Consider the following 18,222-nt stretch of genomic DNA (forward strand, 5'->3'; position numbering starts at 1 on the left):
AAGTCCTTGGAAGACCTATAAAGGATCACTTTTACTGACATATTAATTATCTGAAAATGGTGAAATGTACCTCGCTGAAGAATGAAACCCGTCCTTTTGTAATATGTTCTAGGTTCATTTTGCATTTCCTTGAAACATTTAAAGTTTCAATGACCATACATTTAATGCTTAGTCCTGCTCAGGGAAGAGTTCAGTCAGTTTTACGGAGGCAAAGCTTTGTGTTCATCTATGTATATTTCAAGAATTCTCCACGTGGCTTAGTTGAAAGCATGCTTTGACTATTGCAAGAGGTAAGTCAGTCTTTAGCTGGTAGAGATCCTTTCAACAAGAATCTGATACGCAGGCACAGACCTAAAGTAAGGATTAGCTTCCTAATACCACTTTATACAACCTGGCCAGAATCCTTGAGGCTGTCAGGACTCAGCTGAGAAGCAAAGTCCGAATGCTCTTCTCTCACAACATATGTAAATAGATGGCACGGGGTTAAGGTGTGTGTGTGTGTGTGTGTGTGTGTGTGTGTGTGTGTGTGTGTAGGGGGGAGGATGCCCAGAATCCTTTACCTCTGGCTAGACTTCTTACAGATTCCAGCAAAGTAGCAGAACAGGACCATTGCAGTTGTTATGCTTGCCTTTTTGCTGAGTGGATTAGAAGACAGATGTTAGAATGGCGGGTGTGTCGGAGAGGGAATGTCCAATTTGTCTTGTTGGCTCTACGTGGGGCTTCCCCAGATCCACCCAACATCCCGCTGTCGGCCTAGCTCTGTGTGCTGGGAGGACGCAGCGGGCAGCCGCAGTGGCCTCTGCGTCATGGGGTGGTGGGGAGGAGAGGCGGTTCCCAGCCTGCAGACCTGGCTAGGTACTTGGCGCCGGGTCCCCGCCCGCAGCCACCCCTTCTCCCCCGCAGCCTGTCGAGGGACGCAGCACGAGCGGGCTGGGCACGTGGGAGCCTCCGTCACACCCTCACTCATACACACACACACACACACACACACGCGCGCGCGCACACACACACGCACACACACACATACACACACTCACATAACACGCACTCACACACGCACGCACACACATACACACATACACAGGCGCCCCAGGAACCACACGCCAGCATCCCGTGCAATATCCCTGGCAGACACAGGCGCTCACGAGTTTCTCGGTGCCAGCTTGCAGGACAGCGACTCCCGAAACCAAACCTGCCCTTGACAAGCTGTTTCTGTTCTCCAGACAAGCTCCTCTGGGGCCTCCCGCACCATCACCTGGATCCGACCCTTTCGCGACCTAGGAACCTGGAAGCTGTAAGAGGTGCTGGCTCAAGAAGCACCAGAGGTAAAGTCTCACTCTGGTGCTGAAGCACCGCCGGGGGTAGGGTGGGGCTCTCTATTAGACATGCAGGAGTCCGGCGCCAAGAAAGACAGCAGGATGCACGGATGGAGCTCTAGAAACACTCAGGCTGGATCCTGGAATGGGAGAAGGAAGGGCGATGGGAAACGTGGGAGGGTGACTCTGGTTTCTGAGGATATCCTCTGGCTCTGTGTCCTGCACCTGTGCAAACTGGCGTTCGGGTGGTGGGGGTCCGAGGCGGCACTTGTTGGGAGAAGCACGTGGTTCGAAACGTGCCGCCATCCTTCCTAACCTAGGTGGAAACTGCCTAGTGCATCCGTGGAAACCGGCTCTTTTCCAAATCAAGTTGGGGGTTGAAGGGCGGGGTTCAACCGGAGCAAGTCCGAGAGGAAAGTTGATATCAGGGCAGAGAAGGGGAAAATTGGGATACAATATTTCTACGAGTGGGCGGTGAGGCTGGAGAACAGCGAGCCTTCTTCTTGAGGGCTTGTGGATCATTTGCAACAGCAACACAGACTACCAAGGCAGTGTGTTCACGTGATCCGGATTTGATTCTCTCTGACTTGAGACATCTTGTGAAGGGCTGTCCGAAAACCGACCTTTAGGAGTACACTTGGCACGTGGCTGCGAGAGAAAGCGCAGCTTGGGGCTTCTCTGCACATCCTGGAATCAGAATGAGTGGCAAAGAGGGTGGCGGAAAGGATGGTGGCATAGGGATCTTAAGGAACGACTGGAGAGGGACTAGGCATCCTTATGCTTCTTTCTACATAGTTGGTCCGCTTGGCCGGTCTGTGTGCGGTAGCACACTGAAGCGAAAGCGATGCACTTTTAACTTGTGCATCAGCCTGTAGCAGAGGAATGAATCAGAATCTCAGAGGGGTACTTAGGGGGCAAGGGAGACCCACCCGCTTTCAAAGCCTCCATGCGTGGGAGTTCTTTTCCCGTGAGCTGAGACGTGTCATTGAATGTGCTCATTAGCATAACTAATCTGAGAAGCATTTGCAGCATTCTGGCTTCGCTCTTTCCCTTTTCATCCTCCATCCTAGTGGAGAAAGGCTAGAGTAAGACTGGGAGGGGCCTGGTGGCCAGCGTGGTGACGTAGTAAGTGTTTGGGTGCTTATGCAAATAGGACTGCAGCCATTGCCTCTGGTCCACCCTCCTAGTCTCCTCAGACCTTAAAGGTATACCCTTTCCTAGGGTTGTATTCTTCCGTGAAAAGCTGAAAAAAATGAGAGAAATGAAGGCTTTCCTTTGGGTACCATTTGGGTTCCTTTTAGTCTTCTCTGTAAAAGGAATTATATGACTGCCTGTGCTCAGTAGCTTTCTGAAAAGCCAGGACCAGAGCAGTCCCAGCAAGCTTCAAACCGCCCCCCCCCCCGCCCCAGTATCTCATTTTAAAAATACAGACATAATTACATCTTTTCCAGGTGGTACTACCATGGAGTTTTTTAGGGACTTTGTAAATACTCGAAGGAATGAAGGTTCTTGTTTGTTCATTTAGAGTATGTGTATTTCTCTCCCACTCAGATTATTTTTATATTATCCTATTAAGTTTAAAATTAAACCAATTAACTAATTTTCTGCAAGTGAAACTTGAAGTACATTCCTTTTGTGTTGCTAGCAGACATGAGTTAACAAAATTTGAAAGAAAGTTAGTGGCTCTGTTGATTGCTAACAGATATATTATTGCTCATTACCTATGGGTTTAAGAATCACCCACTATAATTCTAATATCTACTAATCCAAGTTGGCATTTTTAATGGAATTTAAAAGCTATTCATACATATTTCTGGAAGATGAGTGTTTTGTCATCTAATTAGCAATAAATAGTTTTAAAACTAAATGATTTAGCTCTTTGGAGATACCACAATAAAGACAGGATGCCTTTGTATAAATTACTAAAACATCTAAAAATAAGTCAAAATCGATACTACAACTTGAGCTTTGTTGTTATCACCATGCACTTACCCAGTCTTAGCATATACATGTTAAAAAATGTTTCTCTGTCTTAAAAAAATGTGAAATAGGAGGTACATTGATGTTTCCCTAAAGACTGGAGTTATTACGCAGCCAGGTTAAAAACATCGTTTCCTTAGGGTAGCAAAGCTGAAAGAGACTTAAGTGGTTATTAAAACCTCTTGGTTTTTCCTCTCACTTCTTCATGTATCACTCAGCTTTTAGTGATTATGTTAATTTTTTTACCACTAAACGTTCAGGATTGGATATAATGATATATTAATATGCAGTCTTGGCTTTAAATGATTTCTGAGCAGATGGAACTGTTCAAAAAAAAATCCTTTGGCATAGTCTGATACCTGAAAGTTATGGGCATTTTCACAGCTAGAATTTTTTGATTCCATCTTAATTTATTGATAATGTTACTGCTTTGATGGTTTTTAGTAATTCCTGCTAAACACTTTATGCTAAAACGTGAGTTGTGATCAGTAGTTATCATTTTCTCTGAAAATTAGCAACCCTTACAATAGGGTTGCAGGATAGTTTTTAATAAACAGTATTACTTAATATAGGAGAGAACTACTTTAGCCTTGATAGCCAGTTTTTTTTTTTAATTTTATATTAAAGCAAAAATCTGCCCTCTGAGTATGAGTGAATGTTTTCTCAGGGTACAATGTTCACTCGGGAAGCTTTCTCATGCATCAGACTGGAAACAATCAGAAAGCTGACTCAGAGAGCGTAAGAAGACACAATAGTACTCGGATGTCTTGTGTTGTTGTGAAAAGTGAGAAAGTTTTATAAAGAACTACTTGGTAATGTTTGTCAGAATTCTAAAATTAGTTTTGATCAATCAGTTTCCCTTCCAGGAATTTATTCTACAGGTTCATAAATGCAAGATACGCATAACGATTTATTGGAATCTTCTAATGTAAATGATCAGATACAACATTTGTCTATAGACACAAGGACTGTTGTGTAGTTATTGAAATAAGTCTACTATGTTAAGAACAAAAGTGGTGACTTTTCACATCAAAAGAAAAGGAAATACAGATCTAGAATTAAATAGTTGCATGAAAAGAAACAGGTCAGAGAAGAAATAATTGTAAAAATGAAAGATGTTAATAGAGACTCCCAGGAGAAAAGTATTCAAGCAGCAGTCAAAGCAATCAACGAAGTACAGAAGTCAAAGCATATTTAGCCTTATTACTGTTGTTCCCAAATTTGCAAAGAATTTACTCTTTCAATAATTTTTTATCGTATTCAAATGACATCATTTCTCCTACCTTTTCCTTCTTCCAAACTCTCCCTTACAGATTTTTGTTCCCTTTCAAATTCATGACTTTATTATTATTTTTAATTGATTGTTGTTATATACATACATACATACATACATACATACATACATACTTATCAGCCTGTACAATATTAGGTGTATGTATGTTTTTAGGGTTCATCATTTGGTATTGGATAACCAACTGGAGAGGTCTTCTTTGGGTAAGACTATTTCTTCTGCTCCACTCTCAGCCCAGTCCCAATGGCTACATCTACAAAACAAAACACTCCTATACCTCAGGCTTAAAGAACCTTGAGAAAGAAGGGATAGAAAAAAATTAAGAGCCAGAGGATAAGGGAGTTTGCTTTAAGGTTGTTTCTGCTGGTAATGTCAGAAGCTATATCCACAAAATCAGCAACATGACTACCCAAACACGAGATAAACAAGGACACAAAAATAGACATGGTAGTCGAGGGAAAAGCTCACAAGACATAATTTTTTTTTAATAATAAAATTTTGTAGGAAAAAAGTTTAGATGTAATTTTTTTAACTATCTCCCTCACAGTTTCATTTAGAGTAGATGTAGTTGAATTGTTGAATTTAGTTAGGTATACAGTGACACAAAAACAAACACACAAACAAACAAAAACATTCAGGGATGTATAATTTTAATTATGAGACACTTACTGAATCATATGTAGTTGTTAGGAAATGACAGAATGTGTTTATGAGTTAAAACAACAACAGCAATAACGAAACTTTCTTAACACTGTTTACTTCTTTTATAAAGTTATACTATAAAATCATTCTCAAAATATTGACCTTGTGGGCTGGAGAAATGGCTCAGTGGTTAAGAGTACTGACTGCTCTGCCAGAGGTCCTGAGTTCAATTCCCAGAAACAACATGGTGGTTCACAACCATCTGTAATGGAATCCGATGCCCTCTTCCAGTGTGTGTCTGAAGACAGCTACAGTATACTCATACAAATAAAAAATAAATACATCTTTAAAAAATATTGACTTTGCTATAATCATATTATGGAACCCTCCCATCACACAGAAAATCCTGGGCCTTCGTTTCATGATGAAAGCCACTTCATTCCATTTTAAGAATGTCATGCAATAGAACCATGCAGTAAACATCGCCTTTCTACACACACACACAATTGTCTTCATTCTTACTCCGATTTTTAATTGTACTAGTAGGATGCTACACTGCTTAGATGCACCGGAGTTTAAGCATTTACTCACAAGATGATGACATCTGTGTTATTTCAAATCTGGTGCTATTGTGAGCAAAGTTGCTAGGGTGATCCCTGTACAAGTTTTTATGGAACATACCTTTTAATTTATCTGGGTCAGGTGCTTAAGAATGTAATTGCTAAGTTATATAGTAATTGCATGCTCAGTTTTGCAAGTTTCCTTAAGAGAAGTTGCCCAACTGTTTTCTGGAGTAGTGGCCATAGTGTACATTCTCACAAAGGATACATGAATGATCCACTTTGGATTTTGAAAGAATTTCGCCTTTCTGACTGGTATGTAGTGGTATTTCTTTGTGGCTTTGTTTCCCTGATTGAGGTTAACATTGAATCTTAGCTCACGTGTTTGCCCTCCACATAACATTGAGTGGAATGATCCAGTAGTTTCTTCGCCCACTTTGTACTTTGTATTTTTAATGAGTGAGTTGAAGGACCTTTTATATACCCGAAGTACTAGAGTTTTTCTCATTGTGTGGTCTTCAAACATTTTCTCCGGTGGAGACCGAATTCAGTTCCTTGTTCTTGTTAGGCAAGTGCTTTACCACTTAGTTAAAAGGTCAGTACCCTTTCTCTTAATCTTCATCTTGCTTATTATCTTTTCTTGATTAATTAATAAGTAATATAATTACATCGCTTCTCCCTTCCCTGTCTTGCCCAACCTCTTCTATATTCCCTCTTCATCTCTCTTATTGATGGGTTCTTTTTAGTTGTTATTGTTTTGTATGCATACACATAAAAATATAAATTCAATCCACTGAGTTTATTTACTGTGGGCTATGTGTATACCATTTCAGGATTCATCATGTTGTATTAGTTAACCAATGATGGGAATATCCTTGGGAGAGGCTAATTTTCCCTCTCTGGAAGTCATTAGTTGCATGTAATTCTTTGATTAAAGGTGAGACAGATCGTCTGGAGATATCCCCCCTCTGCACTCACATGTCATTGTTTTGGCGTGGTTTAGCATCTATATTGCTGAGATGTCATGAATATAGTTTCCCTGTCATTACTAGGAAAGGCAATCTAACAGCAGCTCATTTTCTCATATTCTGGCTCACATAATCTGTCTGTGCTCTCTCCTCCTCCAATATATCCTGAGCTTTAGATGCTAGGATTTTGTTGTAGATGTGTCCTTTGGGGTGAGTTCCACATAGTCTGTTGATCTCTGTATTTGTTGCTGTTGATGTTTTTACTGTTTATTTTTTTATTATCTTAACAGGTCTTTTCATAGTGGAAAATGATTTACATTTTGAAACATAGCGTATTAATTTTTCGTTTCAATGTCTTGCTTTTGCTGTCACATCTGAGACCTCTTCTCTTAACTCTAGATCTCAATGATTTTTTTTCCTCCTGGTTATGTATTTTATATTCAAGGCTATAAAACATTTTGAGTTAGCTTTTATGTATTATTTTAGGCTTGGTTCATTTAGAGTTGTAATTTTGACTAAGGATGTTGAGTTGTTTCCAGATTAATTTATTAAAATATTTGTAGTTTTCCCATTGGCATTACCTTCATATTTTATCAAAAATTCTCTTGGTATATTCTATCCATGCACATGTTTTTCAGGATAGAGTGTTCTGTTCCACTGATTTATGAATCTGATTTTGTATTAACCTCCATTCAAACTTTTCATTTGGAATTATTTATATTTTTGTGTGCTGTTTGTATTTTCAGTTCTACTTTATGTTTTAGTAATTATGGCTTTACATTTCTTTCCACAGTCTTTCTGCTATCTTACTTCCTCTCTTTACCCTATCATTGCTTTCTGTGTATTCTTTGTTTGGTTTGTTGGATATACATTTTTTTCAGGGTGCTTAGAATTTTTTTCTTTTCCTTTTTTTTTCCAAAGTATGACATGTAGTTTTGCTGGGTATATTAGTCTAGGCTGACTGCCACCATCCTTTAGGATTTAAAAAGGATTACTCCAGATTCGTCTCGCTTTCAAGGTTTCCATTGAAATATCAGCTGTTCTGATGTGTTTTCCTTTATACATGGCTTGAACTTTGAACCTTTTTTTTTTGTAGTTTTCAATACATTTTCTTTGCTGTATACCAAATGTTCTAACTGTAACATACTAGAGGCATTTTTCTTTTCTAGTCTTGTTTATTTGATGAGCTGTGTGCTTCTTATATCCATTTGGGTATGTCTTTCTTTAGTTTGTAGATGTCTTCTTCTATGATCTTCAGGAATTGGTCTATGCCATTGACTAGGAATTCTTTTCCCTCAGCTATGCTCATAAGAGGATTTCGTTTTTGTTTGTTTGCTTTTTTCACAGTGTCTCACATTTCTTGGCTTCTTGAGCACCTGCTTCCAGAAGACAACGATTTCTTGCACCCATCCATTGCCTCTGACTCATGCTTTTCTCACCCCTGTTCTATAATGATCCGTGAGTCTTGGGAGGCTGTATAGATTGCATGTTCTCTCTCCCTCCTCCCTGCTCTCCTTCAAATAGAAGCTTCTCAGATGAGGTCTGTGAGATATACTGATCTATTAGTATAAATAATGAGTCAGTAGGAGTCAGTCTAATATTGTTTCCCAATAGCAGAGTAATAGAAGTAGGTTCCTCTCTGGGTGCCAATGTGCTGTCTATCCATAGAGTTTTGGCTTTATAATGATGCTCGATATGGGTTTCTTCTTGAGAAGTAAAATGTAAATACAACCAGAAAGTAGTTGTTTGCTGCCATAATATTCATGCCACTGTTGCACCCTTGGACATTTCTTGGCAGGGTTGTTGTTACTATAGTTAATAGGGTTCATGGATGGGTGTGACTCATGATTACTTACTTCTCTGATAGTGTAACTAGTAACTATGGCACCATGGAAGTTAATAGCAGGGATAAAGCTTTAAGGGGTATACCAAACTAATTTTGCTATGTTCTATGATTCTAGTATTTGGTCCTTTCTACAGTAGGATTTAATTGGCAAGTTCTGGATGGTAGTCGAGAGCAACAATAATAGCTTGTAGTGTTGGGGGGCCATCAATGCTAACAACTTCAAAGAGGCAACCAATTTCTGGAACCATACATTTTTTTATTGATTATTTTATTTATTTACATTTCAAATGTTGTCCCCCTTCCCAGGCTCCCCTCTGCAAACTCCTCATCCCATACCTCCTCTCTTCTGTCTCTAAGAGGGTGCTCTTCACCCCCTCCCTTGCCCACTTGGCCTCATCCCTCTAGCATCCCCCTTCCCTGGGGCAGAAAGCCTCCAGAGGACCAAGCGCCTCCCCTCCCAAGCTGGAGGTATGGGTTCTGCCATGTGTACTCTTTGGTGGGTGGTTTAGTCCCTGGGAGCTCTGAGGGATTAGTTGATATTGTTCTTCCTATGGGATTACAATCCCCTTCAGCTCCTTCAGTCCTTTCCCTGACTCTTCCACTGTGGTCCCCAGGGCTCAGTCAGATGGTTGGCTGTACCTGCATCTGTCTTAGTCAGGTTCTGGCAGAGCCTTAGAGAGACAGCCATATCCCATCTGCAAGCACTTCTTGACAATCAGCAATAGTGTCTGGGTTTTGAGATGGGTAGGTAGCCTCATCTCTCAACTTGGGTCCATGCTCTCTTGAGGTTCTCTCTCCCTTCTGTTAGATATTTCATCTAATGTCATGTCCATTGGGTCCTGGGAGCCTCTTGCATCACTGGTGTCTGGCATTTTCTAGTGGTTTTCCTAGTTCTCCATCTCTCCCCCTCCCCCTCCTGAACCAACTGCTACATATTTCTATTCATTCTCCTGGCCCTTTGGACTTCTCTCCTGTCCCTTCCCATATCTGATCCTGCTCCTTCTTTTTCCCTTCCCCTCCACTCTCCCACCCAGGTCCCTCCTTCTACTTCCCATGTTCATTTTGTTCCCTCTTCTAAGTGGGAATGAAGCTCCACACTTTGACCTTCCTTCTTGTTAAGCTTTATATGATCTGTGGGTTGTATCATGGGCATTCTGAGCTTTTGGGCTAATATTCACTTGTCAGTGAGTACATACCTTGTATGTCCTTTTGGGTCTGGGTTGTCTCACTCAGGATGACATTTTTTAGTTCCATCCATTTGCCTGCAAAACTTGTCAAGTCATTGTTTTTAATAGCTGAATTGTATTCCATTGTGTAAATGTACCACACTTTCTGTTTGACAGCTTCTGGTGTCTAGTAGCTCTGTGTGGAGTAACCCCTCTCTAATTATTTTTACTTATATGTGTGTAGTACATTTCCATATTTTCTTTTTTGATGGGTCTTTCATTTTATTTATCCCTTTCCTGCCCCACCTATATCCTGTTCTTCATTTTCCTTTCCGTTTAACACTTCCTACTCTATGATTCTCATAATCCTTCACACAAGTCTTTCACCCTCACTCTAGTCTTAGTCTAGCCCAATGGCCTCTTACTGATATGCTCACCTCTATTAACTTTTTATTTTTTATATTCAGCATCATTTTCCTGTTATCTATTCAAATTGTTTCTGGCAGGAATAGCACTTACTCTTGTGCCACTATTTCATGGTAAGGACTTAGTTGTTTACGTATTCACTCATGTAGACACACTTGTATGATTTCTGCTTCAGAGTCTTCTGTGGGTGAATAATAGCTATTAGCATTTATCTAAATTTTGTAAGTTTTTATTTCTCTAGAATGCAGACAGTGGTCACTCTAAGAAGTTTATTATTAGGTTCAGAAATAATTGCGTACTTTTATTCACTTCAGATGTATCATTTATGTTGTCATCTGTAAGATATAATAATAGTCATTTCTTTACAATCTCACCAGTATTTGGTGTTAATGCCTTTTAATATTGACTTACTCTGATAGAGTATATCAGAGCCTATACTTAATAAATATAGATTATGATTTTTGGATTGTCATTCATACAATGTATTTCCTCTCAATTTTTAACATGCCATTTTGTTATCTTTTCGCTTAATGCAACAGATATAGTGGGGTATAATTTACAAAAGAAATTTTTAGATTGAATTCTACATAGAAAAAATATTCTATTATTTGTCAACATCATTATCTCACAATCTCATAAATTTTTCATCTGATTCCTTTAGCAGTTGTTTCACAACATTAGAGCAAACAACAAAGTCTGCCATTTTTATCCTAAGCACTATAATAAGGCTTAACATTTTTCTTTTACTCTGGTAGTTTATACTTTATATACTATGTGTTAAAATTAGAAAATATACTTAATTCAATCCAGGATGAATTTTAAATTCAATACTCAGATTACTATGTAAAGAAAAATTTAGCCAGTAAAATTTTAATATGTTAAAATTTAAATTTCCTAATGAGATTCATGAGCGTTTTTAGTGCATTATGAATGTAAAGCTTTTGCAAATGCTAAAGCTTAGCCAGTACTAGCTGGCCTATCAGAACTATCCCTTGTTGCAGTGCAGGATTTATCAGTTTATAAACCAGTGCAGCTTATCAAATTGTATATTAGTTCAGTGCAGCCAACTCTGTAGGAGCTATCCTTGATATAGCTATAACATGCATATGTCTCTCTGTCTGCAATGTCTTTGCGTATTTTCATTACACGTGTTAATCAAAACATATTGTCAGAATTTGAGGAGAGCCTGGTCTAAAAGACATTCAGAACTATACAGAGAAACCCAATCTCCATTATATATATATATATATATATATATTTGTGTGTATATGTGTATATATATATATATATATATATATATATATATATATATAGAGAGAGAGAGAGAGAGAGAGAGGGAGAGAGAGAGAGGTTATGATAGTTTGGAGGTGAAACATGGGGCAAAAAGTGACCAAAGTATTGACATAAGTCTGCCATAAAAATATTAGTGTGAGTCGGACAGTGCCGTGGTGGCAAATATCTTTAATCCCAGCACTTTGGAAGCAGAGGCAGGCAGATTTCTGAGGTCAAGCAGATTTCTGAGGTCAAGGCCAGCCTGGTCTACTGAGTGAGTTCCAGGACAGCCAGGGCTATACAGAGAAATGCTGTTTACAAAAAAAAAAAAAAAGAAAGAAAAAAAAGGAAGAAAAAAGAAAATACTAGTGTGACCCTGGCAATGGGCAAACAGGCACCTTGTTGCAGTATTGTTCTTTGATCAGTCAGGGACAGAGCAGCTAGCAGTCCTTTGTTTATCCTAGCTTGATATCTAGCTTGGTGGTCAAAGCTGTTTTATGCCGAGGATGCTGTTTTGATGAGGTGTGGTACCCACACTTTTCTGTGGGTTTAAGGATACAACTTAGAATGCAGTAAGGAATTATTCTGTTATTGCAAAGTGGCCATACTAGATTCTTTCCTACAGTCTATGACCTCGCAAAGTGGCCATACTAGATTCTTTCCTACAGTCTATGACCTCACTAGCTGCAGAAAGCTGGCTAGTGCCTGGTGGGTGTGATTTCCCTCTTTGACTGCAGTTGATTGTCCCAACCTGTGAGTGTCATACTTGCCAACTCAGGGCCTTGGATCTGGGCCTGGGTAGTGGCTGAGCTTCTCAGCATGCCAGCTTTCCCTTATTTATACCATCAGAGTGAGCTCTACAGCACTGTTCACTACTCTGGCTAGACTAGCAAGTACAGCCATGGACAGACCACCATGCCACCCACAGACCTGTACTCCTGTGCACAGCACAGGTTGACAATAGGCACTTGTTTGCTACCATGCTAACCAGTGCAGACAGAGGGACTTGCCAGCCATGTGGCCAGCCTGCAGCCAGAGCCACCGCAGTGTGTGAGTGTGTGATGGACAGATGGGAGAGAAACAGAAGTAGAGCAGCTTCAGCATTATGGAATAGGTTGGAATTGGAGACTCAAGGATGAAAAGAAATAACCTGTTGTGAGTGGCCAGCCCTATTGTCTGGTAGCCATAGTGAGGTCCACATCCAAATACTTGGCAGCAGAGGTCAGTGTCAATGTCTGTAGTTTATATTCCCACAACAGAACATGGGGATGTCTCTGACCAGGGACTACATGGATATCCAGGATTGTTACATAACTGGTCCTCCCCTTCACTGGGTGTGGTGCTATGGAGAGCTGGCCCCACTTCTCACCAGAGGCAGGACTTTGGAGAGTAGGCACTGTGTCTCACCCAGTCAGCGCAATAGGGCTGGTCCTGGTGGCTGGGCTGTGGGAGATCTGTTTCAAGCAGTCAAGAAAACTGCCAACAGAGTCATTCGTGCCGGAGAGCTTGTCCTGTCTCTGACCAGCTGCAGTACTCAGGAAAGTAGGCACTGCCTGGACAACACAGCAGAGCTGACCTTGGTGTGTGTGTGTGTGTGTGTGTGTGTGTGTGTTTAGGTGAGCTGACCCTGATAGTGAGAGCATAGGAGAGCTGGTCTCAGCACTCCTCTACCTTGATGTGGCATGGATGTGAGGGTGATGCCCTCTTCCCTCTCACCCCTAGATACCTCCAGAAAGATGGCCCAGAAGTCATAAGAGTGGGTGAGATGGCTTTGTCCCTCGTTGGCTGTAACACTAGGGAGAGAGTACCCTGAACCTCACTTGGGCCACAGTAGAGCTGTCTCTGGAGTCATGGGTGCCAGTGAGCCATCCCAGGGGCAATGAGAGCATAAGAGCTGACTGTGCTTTTTGGTGATGACTGCATTGGGTAGCCTAGCCAGAGTAGTGAGCAGTGCTGGAGATCTCGCCCTGGTGGTGGAAACTGGCATGCTGACTAGCTTAGCTACTATCTAGGTCCAGATCCAGGGCTCTGTGTTAGCTCACTCCAAAATCTATATCACCTGCGAATGATTAGGATATGTGAAAGGGCCAGTCCTGCTGATCCAAAGCTGCGGGACCTCCATACAGAGGGCAACAGCAGGACAACCAGGACAAGAATCAGTGAGGATCCAATATTGATAGTGTCACAAAAGCCAGGGACCAGACCAATGGCTCATTGCAATGAACAGTTGCAAGGGACAATGTATAGACAGAGAGATATACTGTGAGGCACACTGTGACATACTACAGCTTCCACAATGAGATGTTTTTCTATGCTTTGGATCGTGTGTGTGTGTGTGTGTGTGTGTGTGTGTGTGTTTGTGTGTGTCTGCATTATTTTGGGGTCAATGTTGCAATAGAAAGTAATTTTTAAGAAGAGAAAAGAAAATATTTGTGTGGCCTGGAAAGAAGAAGGAGAAGAAAAAAGAGGAGGAGGAGAGGGAGGAAGAAAAGCATAGAGAAGACCTAATACCAAATTCTTGAAAAAAAAAAAAGAAAGAGAAGGGCAGTTTTTTTTTTTTAAGGCTATAGGGTATCAGCGGTTACTCCATCCCAGTAAAGTTGATGAAATGGACAAAATCCTTGCAAAAGATGGCTTCCTAAAACCAAGGTAACAAAGAAGTAATTTAAGTAGCTGTGTATCAGAGAGATGAATTGAATTTCTAAATTAAATATATATTCTGAAAAGAAACTCAGTTGCAGATGGCTTTATTGGTGAAAGCTGCCAAACACTTAAAAAGAAACAAAACTGATTCTACACACTTCCTCTCAGAAAATAAGGGAAAAATCATGACAAAACTTCTTTTTATAAAAGCATTAAAACTAAAAAAGCAAAATATAAGACAAACATTACAGACTCACATTCTTAAAAATATCTGTAGTAAAACACTGACTTGTATGTGTTTGTGTGATTACGATCACAATTTGCTAGGAGGAGAAGCTTCTTTGATAGATGTCTCTCTTTGTCTCTCTGTGTCTGTGTCTCTGTCTCTCCCTGTGTATGTGTGTGTACATATGACCACTTACATGGGCAGGTGAGAGGACAGATAGCAAGAGTTGGTTCTCTTCTTCTACCATGTGGGTCTTTCATAACAAACCCAGCTAATCAGCTAGTGCAACTTGGTGGAGAGAGCATTCACTAGCTGGCCTCTCTCACAGGTTCTTTTTGTTACTTTGTAGACCTTGGCAAGCTGATCTCAACACAAACGTGTGAAGACAAAGACCCAAGCGAGGTAAAACATTCTGTAACAAGAAGAAAATAGAAGGTAGTTGTATTGGAAATATATATTGGTTTTAAAGGTTTTAGGTCAAAGTTTAAGTGTTTCAAAGGAATTTTATTCGGACAAATTGTATGTAAGAGAAACTAATTCAATCCAAAAATGTAGTAATGGGAAAATTTAAATATGAATTTAAACCACAATGCTCTCAACATGTTTTACAAGTGGGTATTCTTATACACAGAATGACAGAAAGATAAAATAATTTGATCTTCGAAAGTGCTGTGTCATTTAGAGTTCCTGTTTGCAGGTCGTGGGAAGTGATGCTGTCATAGAAGCAAATGAGAAACAACAAAGATACTGGCACACTGGCAGGCCTCAGGGACACAACAGGGTTCTTGGCAGTGAGGTGGGAAGGGCAAAGAACGAAAGAGCCTCTGAGAGTCAGAAAGCAGCACCCATTGCTACAGAAGCACTTGTGTTCTGCCCATGACACCTTTGGTGGAACTTAAGGAGACACCCACTTTTGATAATGTCATGTCTCCTTATTATTCACACCACAAATAAGGAAGACAACCAAAGAGGACAGACACAGAGCATCCTTTTCAAAGACAGTCATTGTAGTTTTTTCTTCAGTTGTCACACACTCATTTTTGTAAGACTTACTTGCCATTTCCTTTAAAAAATGGAATTTCTTTATTTTTTAATTTTTATTTAAACATTGACTTATACTGTAGTGTGGTGACATAAGGGTTTAATCCACGCCCTTGGGACATAAAGGCATGTCGATCTCTTTGAGTTTCAGGCCAGCCTGGTCTATATAATAGTTCCAGGATAGCTAGAGCTATATAGTGAGACTCTTTCTCAACATCCAGGCCAAACAAACAGGCAAATGAGAAAGCAAACAAACAAGCACAACTCTTTTAAAGATTAAAGGAGTAAGTGGTTTCATTATGATGTTTCTGTACACTCTTTTTATTAGTTTATTATCCTTTCCTGCTCCTGTCTTTGCGCATCTAGTACCTGTCTATTCTCAATGTGTCCCATTCTGCTTCCAAATAACATGTGTCTACTATCCTTCCTAACTCCCTTCCTTAAAATCTCTTCTTTCAAATAGATCCCTTTCTTGGTTCATGGCTTCAACTACACTCATTTTCATATATATATACGCACATGTAATACTAGAAGCTAAGGTCTGTATGACAAAGCACATATGGCATTTGCCTAAGCCTCGTATGGTTCATTTCATTTCCACATATATCCATTTTCCTATAAATTGCATAAGTTGATTTTTCTTTATGGTTGAGTAAAATTCTACTCTCAATATGGACTATATATTCATTATCAACACATCAGTTGATAGACATCTTAGCTGATTCCATTTTTCGGCTAGGGTGACTAGAATGGTGATAAATGTAGACGTACAAGTATCTTTTTAGCCAGATACAGTCATTTGGTTGTATGTCAAGGATTGGATATCTGACCTTATACTTCTGTTTTTAATACTATTGAGAAAAGCTTCAGACTGATTTCTATAATGACTATATTAGCTTATAGTCATATCATGTATAAATAGGATTTCTTTTTATTGATATGCTTCCCACATTTTAAATATTTGTTGACCACATATATCTCTTCTTTTGAAAACTTCCTGATTAGTTTGATGGCCTATTTATTTTTGGAGTTTTTGTTTTTTTTTATTTGTTTGCTTCATTTTTTTGTTGTTGTTTTTTGTTTTTACTTTTTAAACTTTGGAGTTCTTTAATTATTCTAGACATTAGAGTCATATCTTCAGTATAGTTGGCCAAGATTTTTCTCCCATTCTGTAAACTGTTTACTGTGATGACACTTTTCTTTCTGTGCATACTTTTAAAAATTTTAGGTAACTTGAAAAACTTTAATGTAACTTTATTAATTAAATGTTGTTTCCTGTGCTATTAAGTTTGTATTAAGGAAGTTCTTGCCTGTAACTTGAAGGCCATTCCCTGTTTTCTTCTAGAAGCTTCAGTGTTTCAGATTTTAAATACCAACCAACCACAGCTCCCAGGGTCTAAACCACCAGCCTGGGAGCACTTAGTGAGGGATCCATGGCTTCAGCTGTATACTTAAGAGCAGAGGGCCCTGCTGGGCATAGGTGGAAGAAGAGATCCTTGACCTCATGAAGGCTGGACGCCCCAGGGGGTGGGAATTTGAGGGTGGGGAGGTGGGAGTCGGGTAGGTAGGGGTTACATCTGCATAGAAGAAGGAGGAGGGGTAAGGGGATAGGGGGTTCCTGGGTGGGCGGGGGATGGGGTAAGGGGACAACATATGAAATGTAAATAAAACATCCAATAAAAAAAATAAACAGAGATAAGGGAAAAATAAATAAAAGTCTTTCATCATTAACATTGATTTTATGGAATGTGAAAGATATATATTTAAATTGATTCTTCCTGAAAGTAGATATCCAATCTTGTTAGCACTTGGTGTTGAATAGGCTTTTTTTCTGCTTTCATCAAAAATAACATAGCCATGTCTTTGTGTGTGTATTTTTGGATCCTCTATTCTGTTCCATAGGGCTAGATATCTACCTTATTCAAATCAGTGTGAATTTTGTTGTGAACCTGTGAAATGACCAATAAGTCATTTTCAAATATGCCTCAGAGGCTTACTGTTACATTTCCTTGGTTTAATCTTTAAGCTAGAGTTGATAGTCTTTGTTGACAATATAAGCAGTGGTAGCCCACATTTTGGAAAGGCTATATCTAGCACCAATACAGTGACCTGAGTGGTAATTTGTCTCCTGACTGTTTGAAGTAGAAACTCTCGGGCCACTTTATTGGAAGTCACTGTAGTAATATGGTTGGGTGCAACTTGTGTAACAACTGTCTATGAAAATCTAGCTCATATTAGTGGACCAACGAATCACACACAGTTAAAACTCTAGCTGCCTTTGAAATCAGTAGGTTTTGAAGTTACCCAGTATGTAGAAATAGAACATAGTGTTTAAAAATAAAAACAGCTGAAATATGGAGCATTTATTCTGAACATGCAACAACTTAACTATAGGCTAATACATTTAAAATAGTGAACACAGTCACACTCGTAAAAGTTGACATTTATTATATCTTCTTATCATGGTAGTATTTCTATAAGAACATTATCATTTTCAATTAACAAATGAGTTAAATAACTTGGGCATGATCATAAAATTTCTAAAATTTAGAAAGAAGATTTGATTTCTGTAGGCACTTAAAAATACTTTTTAAAAATTATTTTATTTATTTACATTCAAGCTTTTTCTCCCCCACCTCCTGGTACTCCCTCTCACAGTTCCTCACCTCACTCCTCCTCCCCCTTCCCTCTGGGAGGGTGTCCTCCCCACCAACCAGGCCTTATCTGTCCCTGGGGCCTCAAGTCTCTCCAGGATTAGCACATCTTCTCCCACTGAGGACAGACCAGGCAGTTCTATCTATGTGCAAGGGAGATGGGGGCTGGGCTCAGACCAACCTATGTATGT

The 18,222-nt window shown here is 39.8% G+C and overlaps 1 protein-coding gene and 1 non-coding gene across 3 annotated transcripts in view; both read left to right on the forward strand.

Annotated features, from left to right (window-relative positions):
- The first annotated feature begins 970 nt into the window (after window positions 1-970).
- The window catches only part of Slc6a15 (solute carrier family 6 member 15), a 53,920-nt gene continuing 36,668 nt past the window's right edge, over window positions 971-18,222 (forward strand). For both annotated transcript variants that reach the window (XM_028754597.1, XM_028754596.1), the window contains exon 1: window positions 971-1,325. The gene's annotated coding sequence lies outside the window, so the exon portion shown is untranslated. The remainder of the gene's footprint in view (window positions 1,326-18,222) is intronic.
- LOC114610114 lies at window positions 11,839-11,981 on the forward strand. Its single transcript, XR_003709640.1, has one exon. It is a non-coding gene; the product is annotated as a small nucleolar RNA SNORA48 (small nucleolar RNA).

This window comes from Grammomys surdaster, unplaced genomic scaffold, assembly GCF_004785775.1.
Source record: "Grammomys surdaster isolate TR1022 unplaced genomic scaffold, NIH_TR_1.0 126028, whole genome shotgun sequence".
Taxonomy (NCBI): domain Eukaryota; kingdom Metazoa; phylum Chordata; class Mammalia; order Rodentia; family Muridae; genus Grammomys; species Grammomys surdaster.